Source organism: Sebastes umbrosus, chromosome 4 (genome assembly GCF_015220745.1).
Source record: "Sebastes umbrosus isolate fSebUmb1 chromosome 4, fSebUmb1.pri, whole genome shotgun sequence".
Classification (NCBI taxonomy): Eukaryota; Metazoa; Chordata; class Actinopteri; order Perciformes; family Sebastidae; genus Sebastes; species Sebastes umbrosus.
Window position 1 is genome coordinate 30,467,576 of NC_051272.1, and position 12,517 is coordinate 30,480,092.

Here is a 12,517-nt window from a genome sequence, read left to right on the forward strand (position 1 = left end):
CATTACTTTTATCCCAGTGGATGTGATCTTTCTTCATCTCCACGTACCAAAGGGCACGAACATGTCTCATCTGTGATCATAATCTTCATACCACCACTGCTTTGGGGGTGTACTATTGATTTCCTCGCCTGTCCACTGTCATTTACAGATTGTATCTGTGAAGAGATGCTTCAGTGACCTCTGGGGACTACGAGGGGGAAAGCTTTGTTGTCTGCTAATGATTATTGCTAATGAAACGAGCTGCAGCTCAATATTCAGGCAAATAAAGACTGGAAACACAGGAGACGACACTATGACAACACTATGACAGCTAATTAGAATATTTGCAGTGGTGCAATGGAGGGAGTAAACACAACAGCCTGAAAATACAATGCAATCAAACACATTTATATGTTCAGGGTGTATACTGAAGAGTGAAAGAAGAACTCAACTTCAAAATGGTTCCTTGTTTTTGCAGCCAAAGAAATTTAGTCACTCCAACCATACTATTAACCCTGCAGTAGGCAGTATATTGTTGGCATCATTGGGCAAAAAATCCACAATAACCTTTCAGCATATTGTAATTCAAGTGTTCTGAGAGAAAACTAGACTTCTGCACCTCCTCATGGCTCTGTTTTGTAGTTTAAAATCAGCATTTTTACTGTTATAATATGTTTTATTTACTGCTGTGTAGAAGGCCAAAAAAACATGTGCACTGTGTGAACAACAATGGACCGTCTGTCATGTGTTTTGAGTGAAGAATATAACCATTTGAATGGGTCTCTGTTGGTTCAAGGTTAAGGAGTGAAAGAATAGATAAGACAATGTCAAAAGTGCATAAAAAGAGCGTGTAGGATGCGAGGGTTAGGATTCTCCCACTCTGCAGACTGAGAGCCTCGTCTCTCGAATAAACAGACAAGGAACTCAAAAAATCTATGTCTTCATGTTGCTCATTGAAAAAATACTATATTTTTCAGGCTTTAAAAAATCTAGCCCGTGACGGGAGACTTTGACCAATCACAGGTCATTCCAGAGAGAGCGTTCCTATTGGCTATTCTTTCAATGGAGGCAGCTGTCAATCACAGCTTGTCGTGCACGGTTTAGCTGTAAAATTAGAAAGTTTGCTCCGACTGGTGGGCGGTGCTTGGTATTTCCTCAACTGATCTCAACATGGCTGCAGGGTCACAAACATTCTCATTTTACAGCTCAACAGTACACTACAAGATGTTTCTGAAAACATTTGAGGCGAGAAATAGGCATTATAGTAACAGAATATTGATTCATATTTGATCAGCGCTGCCTAGTTTGACCGTTTGATCAGAGTTTGCGAGTGATTGACAGCTGCTCAGAGACGGCAAGGCTCCAGCTCGGTTCTGATTGGTTGTTTTCCTCCGGTCTGTGAAATCTTGCAGATGCCATTACGATCATTGGAGGAGACGGAGGCAAATGATTTTTCTCAGATTACCTCTCTCAGTCACTACTGTCAGGATATAGTGACCGCTTTTAAAAAAAAAAATAATTTGGCTCCAATTCTACCCACTGCTGCTTCAAGTGCTCAGTAGAGCACCAAGTGCACTTGTTGTACGGTTAAAGCACAACACGGTGGAGCTGAATATTGGCATATAATATTCATAGTAGTTTTTGAAAATATCACAAACGTGAAAAAAAAACTACCTGTAAAGGTCAACTCTGTCAAACCTTCGCTGGAGACCTAACAACAACCCGTGGTGCAGTATGTCATGATGATAGGCCACTGCTGAAGAAGTTATTCGCTCGCTCGGCAACAAAAGGTCATCATTTCAATCCGCATCACCCTTTCTCATTAATTTGAGCCACTGTCAAACGTGTTACAGTCAACTCCCCGTGAATTCCAGGGAAAGACCGGACACAGTAAAGAACAGTAATATATTTTATATACTGTAGTATGTAATATATTGAATATACAGAAGGCTACAATTATGAGAAATAGTATCAGATGGTATTTAACAAAACTAAATGAAGAGTATAAAATCAAAGTGCTGTGCAGGGTGAACCATTTCAACCAGTCAACCATAACGAATCTACTTTAGCTCGAAACCCACTGTGACAACGGATGCTCGAACATAAAAACAAAAGACCACAGCTAGGCAACTGAATATAAAAACAATGTGCCTATGTATGTCTTTGCCAAACAATTACAATGATCTCAATGCTATTAAAAATAAAAACAGGAAAAGTACTAACATCTGTCAGTACATACAGATTCAACTGATAACATGGTGCAAGGTTCCAAAAATGAGAGCAAAGTGGGGTTTTTATAATGTGAAAATACAACTGAAACTGTGCCAGTTCAAGTGAAGGCTAGAACAGAAACGTCATAGGTCATGAGGCAAAAAATTATGTTTGAATAGTCTAGTAAAAAATTAAATAAATAAGTCCCGTTTCCTGTGGAATAAAGAATAATACCATGCATATGGATCATTTTAAGTAGCCCTCAATGACACAAAGGAATGCAGCATCCTGCTGATTGTGGGACTAACCACTGAGGCGCACTTAAAAACAAACATAAAACACATCCATAAAGACAGAGAGATCCTTTTATACACGTCAACTGTTCCTATTCTTGCTGAGAATTAGATGAGAAGATTGTTACCACTCTCACATAATAAATATAAAAGCTAACAGCTAGCAGCTGGTTGACTTAATTTAGCACAAAGAATTAGCTTAAGAAAGTTTGGCATATAAACACAATGACATTTTGTATACTTTGGGTTTTGTACTGAGTAAACAAACAAGATATAATGTGTTCATTTGTGAGCTTTAGAGGTGTTGGTAGGTGGATTTTGTTACCTTTTGGACGATGTAGATGTAGGAGATGTAGCCTACCATATGATATGAAGTCTAAAATAACTAGCGGCTGTCAATAAATTCTAATTGTTAATGGTGATTAATCGCATGATTGTCTATAGTTGACCACAATTAATCACAAATGTATCACACATTTTTTATCTGTTCAAAATGTACCTTAAAGGGAGATTTGTCAAGTATTTATTACTCTTATCAACATGGGAGTGGGCAAATATGCTGATTTATGCTAATGTATGTTTATATTTATTATTGGAACTCAGATAACAACACAAAACAATGACAAATATTGTGCAGAAACCCTCACAGGTACGGCATTTAGCATAAAAAATGCTCTAATCATAACATGGCAAACTGCAGCCCGACAGGCAACAACAGCTGTCAGTGTGTCAGTGTGCTGACTTGACTATGACTTGCCCCAAAACTGCATGTGATTATCATAAAGTGGGCATGTCTGTAAAGGGGAGACTCGTGGGTACCCATAGAACCCACTTTCATTCACATATCTTGAGGTCAGAGGTCAAGGGACACCTTTGAAAATGGCCATGCCAGTTTTTCCTCGCTAAAGTTTTGTGCAAGTTTAGATCGTTATATAGCCTCCTTCTCGACAAGCTAGTTTGACATGGTACCAATGGAGTCCTTAGGTTTTTAAGTTTCATATGATGCCAGTATCTTCACTCTACAACCTAAAAGAAATTATTGACATTATTATTATTACAACGCATTATCGAGTAAACTTTGATAGCCCTAAAAATAATATGGTGAAAGTACTTTTAAAAAAGCAATAAAAAGTTCCAAACAAACTGCTACTTGTGCACTAATTAAAAATATGCTCAAATATATTCTAACAAATGGAAAAAGTAGTTACACTGATGAGACTCTCCAAGAATATCAATGGCATCTAAAATAACCATGCCCTTTAAAAATACAACTGTACAGCCCACACTAAAAATCTGTCATTTGAACTTTATATGAACTCTTGAGATGGATGGATGGATGGATGCAGATTATCCTCTTCAAATCTCACACACCAGGTTTCAATGTGCACTTTGAGTCAATCCCTAAAATCACTGGAGTGGAGAAACGGAGATCTAAGCAGGTGAGCAGAAACTCTTCAAAGAGATGAAGAGGGCTGAAGTGGTCTGCGAGGCCCAGGGGCTGTACTTTGTGCAGACTTTGCCAGAGAGGCTTGCTGAGCAGGGTTAATACATCTCAATCACTGCTTCGGGGAGATCCAGCTCGGATTTACGAGGCTCTTCCACAAGCTCTCAAGTCGCCTCTCTGGCCCAAACGTGGGCTTACGAGACACCAACTCAAAGTTACCTTAGAGCACTCTGGAGGAGAGACTGGAAGAAAATGCTTCCTCTATTTTTAGAGCGATCAGGTCATCGAAAATTGGGTGTGATATGCAAGGGGGGCACTGCGCCAGGTTCCCAACCAGACAAAACCCAGAACTCCTCTGAGCTAATTCCTGTGCTGTTTATGGCTGTTTCATGCAATACCTTTGATTCTGCAAAGCAGCTTTGTTCCCGCTGTGGTTAGACCACCGTCCGTAGGGCAACGAGGTGGTATGTGTGTTTCATGTTTTTGTGTATACAAACCTGGCACGGCTCCCACACATACTCATACCTGGCCCCGTGACAAACAGATATGTCATCCTGACTCTTCCCAGACGCAGCACACGCTCAGACACCGCCACCTTAAACACATCCATATGTTGATGCCGAGGACCGAGGCGGCGTTTCATTTACATTCTCGTGCTTCACTTGCACATTGAGATTTTCGACGCCGAATAGAGTCTTTGGGCAGTATTGAGAACATAAAACAATCCTTTGATTGCACCTCAGCACACATTTGTAACCCCGCCGCTCCTCCTCTTGGCCTACTTTTCCAACTGCTCTGACTTTCTAAGGAAAATAAATGTGAAAGCAAAGAAGTATACAGGCGGCAAGCAAACAGGAAGGTGATCCAGAGATGATCTGGGAGGACACATTACTGAGAGGACAACATGAACCCCAAGTCCATGATCTCTTGAATAAACAAACATGTGCATCCTCGCTAATATGCCTGCAGTTTAAAATGTCTACTATTCAAAAGCATAAGTTCAATTACCAGCCGGGCAACGGCTCCCCGGGTGCGATAGCTCTATTATGCAGGAAAACCAAGGCATTCCAGCTTTGTGTCTTTTGTCTATAATCCAGTTTAGTCTGAAATAAGTGGTTTAGCACAACCCCGTAGGAGGCATGAGGGCAGTGTTTTTTTCCCCCTTCCCTTTAGTGTTTCAGGCGCAATCAGTTCAGAATTGAAACAATTTAGCTTTTATAAGCTAGGCATGTGAATAAAATATCCTTGGAGATGAAATGCAAAACAGGCCAATTACAGAATCCCTATTCGTGCCTTTGCCTGCCTTTTTTTCCCCCCCTCTACACTTTGATTAGGTTGAATTGACTGAGAAGAAAACGCTTTTTTTTTTTTTAACATCAGCTAGAGTGTTGTGAAAGAAGGTTTGTGGCAAAATAAAGAAGAAAGAGCGCAGAGAGAAATTTAATTAATTAGTTTAGAGAAAGTACTCTATTCTCTGGGTACACAACAGGCCTTTTTGCATACTTGGCTGATGCACACCGTACCATTTTTCAAGAGTATTTTAAGAACAATCCATCACACGACACATCTAACTAGCCCGTCAAACTGTGACTGGTTTCACACTCTAGCGAGCCGATCCGAGAAGTGAAAGAAGAAGTGGCGTGTCTGACCTATCCCCTCCTCTTCATCATTACTGAGATCAATTGTCTGCAGAGGGCCTTTCATCAGGATCCGGGCCTCACATTGATAGACTTGTAATGGAAGTGAAAATGAGCTCAGGGTACCAATCAGAGAGTATAACCACCTTCAAAGCCTTCAGACGCACACACATACAGACAGCGCAAATTCGGTAAGAACACCAAATCCCCATTAAATAGTCTGCATAAATCTTTCTACGGGTTTGATGGATAGATACGCACCGTGTCCTTGTTCCTTGACCGCTGGACCAACTAATCGAGATTGTGGTTGATGAACCACGAATCCCCCACCTATATATTCTCCTTCTTATCAGCTGCAGCTGTTGTGATCCCCTCCTCTGAGACAGTAAAGAACCTTTGGTTGTAAAAAACGGATTGTTAACAGGCAAGACAAGATAAGAGCCCGACTATTGCACTTCTTAACAACGTGTTATGGATTACCAACAGCTGGCTCATGTTTTCAAAATGTGATTAAGCTGATGCCTGACAATTTGCTCTCACACGCAGAACGTGTAGGCTGTTGCATTTTGTTTGGGCCCATTTCATAGTCATTTATGCTACAATAACGGAAAACAAATTGGGGAATATTTCTTGCTGAATTTACAGACTGAGAAATGTGCTTATATGTTGCTATGTTTTGCGGGTTGGATGAGAGGAGTCCGATGAATATGAAGCCAAAGCAGCCAGTTAGCTTAGCTTAGCACAAAAGCTGGGAACAAGGGGAAACACCTAGCCTGGCTCTGTCTGAAAATAACTAAATCCGCCTACCAAAACCTCTAAAGTCGATTGAAGTTCTTGGCGGTACTACTATGCTACCCTAACCTCCATCGCTTGATATTGGTCTCTTCCCACCCTCCAGCTTCATGCATCCTTGAACACATGATTGAACGCCTGTATGGTGAAGAAAGAAATTGGAAACACTTGACATCATGTATAGCAAATTATTTATTTAAATGGTGAAAGTACTGCAAAATCATTTGTAAATGTTGACAAAACTTTTCGAGTTTTGAGTTGTTGCGACTTAAGGGGGGCATCCACGTGAATTTTACCAGACAGGGAACTCGTATTTCCACTTATTCCGACACCACACGAATGCAGCACAAATGCCCTATATCGCAATATTAATAAAAGTGAAACAGCATGGCCACATGTGTCAAGAAATCGAGCTTTGATTAGGGATATTTGATACACTACACAGTTGTACCGGCAGAGATACATTAAGTAGTGCACAGATGCCGTTTCCACGCATAGCACCTGGCGTTTACTCGCGGAGGAGCGCAGTCAGGCCCCGCGGATCCAAGCAAGTACGCAGGCGGAGTGATCACTCCCCATCTGAAAAGACTGAAAAGACCTTAAAGCGTGTACAAACAAACAGACAAACTATTAGCAGATGTGTTTTCTTGTTGGAAATGCGATCGTGAGTATGTTGTAGACTATGTGGGTTTTTGCAGGCAGCTGCTGTCCCGTCTTTGCGGTAGTACTGGCACTGAGTCTTTTAGTGGTATAGAGTACCGGACTGTACCGGCCTACTTTTACCCCTGGTTTTGAAAAATGTAAAGCTAAAGGGCGACAGGTGCACTCACTCACCTCAGAGAGTTAGTGAACACCCAAGGAGTGTCTCTTTTTCTCTTTATTTTTCACAATCTACTTTACAAACTGAGGTTCAAGCAAATCACACCTTGAGTCATCTCAAGGGCGCATGCAATAAATTCACATTCCTCAATTTGTCATGTAGCTAAGATAAGCTACATCAGTGCTGTCATCACTTTAGGATAGATAACCCTCTATAAATGACTGTGTGTAGGTGCAGTACATAGTTTACTCAGTGGCAAGAGGACAACTGCTGGATCGCTGGCCGCATGGTGCGAAAGGTTACGGAGTCAAACCCCACGGCGGACCTGCCTCACACTGCTCATGATCAAAGCTTTTAACCCGTGTGAACCCATCAGAAAAGCCACAGAGTCAGCCGGTCTGGCTGGCGGATAGACTGAGCACTGAGATGTGAGAGGGAGAGGATCTGCCTCTGAAACAGCAAAGCCCTGGAAGAAAAGGCCAGTGATGAGCAGGAATCCGTTGGAGATAAAAAAAACAGCGTTATTGACTGTGAAATATTAAAGATAAGAGAATTAAAAACATGCGTTTTCCAGAGGTGAGGGGGATATGTGTGAGGCCACAAAGGAGCTAGGTTGTGTGGTTAATAAGTGCTGGATGAAAGCCCCTGACAGGTAAAGTTTCTGTGCTGAATGTGAATAAGAGCAACATTTTCTCTTTTAAGTATTGCTACCCATCTCTAAAGCCAAAAGGCCTACTGTGAAAAACAGAATTTAAACATGCGTGACGAAAGCAAATAAATCCGAGCATGAAAATTTCCGACCAAGACGTCGTAAAAACACGCCAGCTCATGCTCTCTCGGTCAGCTTTTATTAACCATAATCACTGAACCAACACGGGATTCATTTCTTTCGAAAGCTTCACTCAACATTCCACCTCGTCTCACCACGTCTCCCTTTAAAACACACTTATTTTAGATGTTCCAATCACGCTACGAAACGTCTTCTTTTCATGCTTGAAGCCAGATGATCCCTGTTTAGGGGTCAGAAAGGGTCTCTCTCTCTCCGATGTCATAATCAGAGTACATTTATTCTGTCATCAGCGGCAATCAGGCATCTACAGATTTATAACGGCATAGGAAAAAACATATCTCAGTCTGTCAACCAGAGGGTGCCTCATGAGGGGATGAAATCTGAACTTCTGGTTGGGGTTTAAAATGGAGAAGTGTGTAATAGGTAGGCAGGAGGAAGATGAAGGAGGGCCCGTGGCAAGGAACATAAACAGTTAATCAATGGAAAATCCTCCGCGTTGCCAAGTTCTCAGCGGTTACTGAAACGTGAGTTGATAAAATGTATGGAAAAGCAACAAAACTTCTCACTTTATTTGACAAAAGTCACAACAGTTTGTCCTCTTGAAGTCCAACTCACGCACCAACTCCATCCGTTGACTCAAAGAGGTACGAAAAATGGCCATACAAAAGTGCATTTGCCGGGTCAGACTGCCACATCAAGGTCATACATCGCGATTCTTAAGAGTAACAGAGAAAGACCAGAAACTGAACTCTAAATTCATCTTCGTTAGTACTCAACACAAACTGAAGTCATATTCGGGAAAAGGCGAACGTGTCAGGCAGACCAAACAATAAGGACATAATGACAATGGAAAACCAAAGTCGACTCAGAACCCTTAACATTTCACAGGGGATATTTATTGAGTGAAGCCACAGTAATGGTTTGAAAAATAAACTGAGTGTTCCTTATTTCTGCTCTTTCGTTTCCCGTATTTATTTGTACTGCATGGGCCAGCTAGACTGTGTGACCACTACTGCAAATTTGCTGTGACAAGATGCTGATTCAAGCTCTGCGGAGGGGGATGAAATGTGGGCTGGAGGGACGTGCTTTATGCTCCACGCTGCTCGTGGACTCTGTGCTGTTTCTGAGGCATGTTGCCAGTTGCATCCAAACTAGATTAGCCCTGTCCATGCATGGATTCCCAGTCATTACTGTGCATTTGGGAGATCAGAGCCATTGTATTGCAGGGTTCAGAGAGGCGGTAAGCTCGTACAGAACATGCATGAATGAGACGCACAAAGCCAGAGCTGGGGTCCAAAGAGAAAATGTCTGATGCTGGATGTCGAAAAATTGCTCCGATTGCATATTTTCTCTGAACCGCTTCTTTGAAAATAGCTCTCCCTGGTGTGTCACGTTACGTTGACCACCACATCTCAGTGACAGCATGCCATTTGTTGCTGTTTATACTGGCTGGTAACAAGCACGAGAGAAGCTCAGGAAACGTAAAAAAAGTGGAAAGACTTGTGGTGTGGGATGACGACGAACAGCAGACACGAGCGTCAGCCATAAAGCCGTCATGGTTCATCACCAAATGATAGCGTTCCACTTTTAACCAATTGAACCATAAATGTTTCACAGATTAACGCAGTCGGAGGATAGTGAGAGTGTCTTTCTGAGAAACAAGACTACAGTCACAAGGTTGTACTTAAAGCTGGAGTAGACAGATTGGAGCAAATATGATTTAAAAAAAAGTAATTATATAAAATGGTCACTATATCCTATCAGTATTGCATGAGACAGGTAATCTTAAAAAAAATCATGTGCCTCTGTCCTGCGGTGCTCCTAATGGCATCTGTAAGATTTCACAAACCGGAGCAAAACAACCAATCAGGGCCGAGCTGGAGCCTTCCCGTCTCTGAGCAGCTGTCAGTCACTCACAAACTCCGATCAAACTGTCAAACTAGGCAGCGTTGATCAAATATGAATCAATATTCTGTTACTGTAATGTCTATTTCTCGCCTCAAATGTTTTCAGAAACATCCTGTAGTGTACTGTTTAGCTGTAAAATGAGAAAGTTTGTGACCCGGCAGCCATGTTGAGATCAGTCGAGGAAATACCAAGCACCGCCCACCAGCCAGAGCAAACGTTCTCATTTTACAGCTAAACAGTACACTACAAGATGTACAACCTAAAAGTTGCATTAATGCATCAAAGAAAATAGCATTAACAGGTTATTATTGTTAACTTTGACAGCCCTAACAAGTGATAATAATGCATCATTAGCAGTTGAGACAGACTACTTTGTTGATAAGTAATAAAAGAGAATACACACACAAAGGAAAGGTGCTGTTATGTTTCCAAAACCCAATTAAATACATGGAGCTTTTCACAGAATATCCACCAGGTAGAATTAACTTTGAATATCAAAAGGGCACTGCTTGATTTGTAAAAGGACTGGAGTCGTAGATCAAACTCATAAAATCATCACAGAATCGTAAAACTCACTCAAGGACCATGAAATTACTTTAATTTGTAGCTTTCAGCAAAAACGGTCTATGAAATATGGCCAGAGAGAGAATGAAATATAAAGAGCACTGAATAGAGAATGATAGAAAGCAAGACCAGACAAAAGGAAACAGAGGAGAGATGCAACAGAAAACAGAGAAACTGTCAATGTTGTGGGAGTATGCTGGCTGATATCTTTCTGTAAGTCTGTAAGCCTCCACACGTCTCCATGCAGGCTTGAACTCCCACAAGGGCATGATAACTCAATTCTACAGCAGGTATGCCCCGAGATTACCAATGAATCTGGGGATCGAGAGAAGAATCTCCCAGATGTGCTGGTGCAGAATTCAAGCACCTGTATGTCTCCTTCAGGTGCAACACTCCTGTGACAGGATGGTGAAGGGTTTTCACAGACAGGATATTAATGCATTATTAATTCTTAGTAGGATCTCATGCTGGGGATAAAACGAAATGCTATGTAAATTTGTATGAATAATATAATGACAGCCTAGTTATATTATGTTACTTGAAGAGAAGTTTTGGGCCTAGTTAACATGCTGTTGCTCACAAAACCAAGACTTGATCACACATAAACGACAGGATTTAATCACTGCGAGTCTCTACTGAATTTCCTTTTACAGATCCTATTGTGGAGGAGGACTCTTTCCACAATTTGGCATCCATGTTTACAACCGGTAGATTGTCCCGTGTGGCTTCGCTTTACCGCTGCGATAATCATTCCAATGTGTCACAGAGGAGAAATTAGAAATTGGGCGTGGGCCAGAGTCCATTTAGTCCACACGCTTGACTGAATGTTTAAGGACAAAAACAGCAACTCAGCAGCTAAACAAGAAAGCATTTGAAAACAATTAGAAAGTACTGTAGGAGCAGAAATGAGAAGGAAAAAAAGCTGAAGAGCAGCACTCAGTCTTATGCTGCATTAGCGTGCCCAATGGGTTGAGAAATTGGGAGAGATAAAAAAAGATGTGAAGATGAGTGGAAGAGAGTTTGGGAGTAGTTCGGGACCAAAGACGGACCAATCCATTCAAAGATTTATTATTCAGAATTCACAATGTCTCCTTTGTGTTCATCTCGGCTCCTAAATACAGCACACACTGTCCCTCCCTACACCAATTATTAATATAAGTCTCATACCCAGACTGTAATTTTGATTTGGCACGCAACAATGTCTGCACTGAGATCCAATCACAGTCTTATGTGACAACTGTTCAAGTCAAAATGCCTCCACATCCTCCTCTTCCTGGTGCACGAGTAGTCCGAGACATAATGGTCGCCATCATGTACATGGACTTTTCTTTTTCTTACTTTTCAGAACAGCAGAAATCTCAAACCTCAAAAACCATGTTTAATACATTCTTCATACGGTTATACCTGTTGCACCCTCAACAGGTAACTGAGTCACTTTCAAAAGTTCCTTTTTTCTGCATTTCATCAACATGTTACACAACAATTACGCAAATTTACAACACGCCAATACATGATGTGAATAGTTGTTGAAAGGAGAAGAAGAGAAGAAAAACCAAGAGAAAAAAAATGTAATATTAATACATGAGAAACTGGAATTAGCGCCTTGTGGTTCTATGCCTCTGCCAACCACTCACATTGCAGTTTACATCCATTTCTGTCCAAAATGTCGTCACAACATCATTTTATCCTGTTAGACATTTCTGTTTAATTGTCATAATTAGCATATGAATTCCTGAGTTATGGCCAAAAACGTGTTTTGTGAGTTCACAGTGACTTTTGACCTTTTACCACCAAAATCTAATCAGTTCATCCTTGAGTCCAAGTGGACTTTTGTGCCAAATTTGAAGAAATTCGCTTGAGGTGTTCCTGAGATATTACGTTTCACGACAAACATAATAAAACATAATGCCTCCGGCCATGGCTGTCGCCGGCACGTGGGCACAAAGAGAGGGGTGTAATGAAAATAATAGTTGACTAATTACATGAATTATTGTTTGAGGTACATGAAATCATTGTGGTCAGCCAGGTATATAATTAAGCAATAACTCACGACAGGCCGTGGTATGTTGTGTTTATATC

The 12,517-nt window shown here is 41.2% G+C and overlaps 1 protein-coding gene across 1 annotated transcript in view; it reads right to left on the reverse strand.

The window, feature by feature from the left end:
• tmtc2b (transmembrane O-mannosyltransferase targeting cadherins 2b) overlaps nt 1-12,517 on the reverse strand; it is a 113,881-nt gene that overhangs the window by 37,625 nt on the left and 63,739 nt on the right. The gene's annotated exons all lie outside the window — the stretch shown is intronic.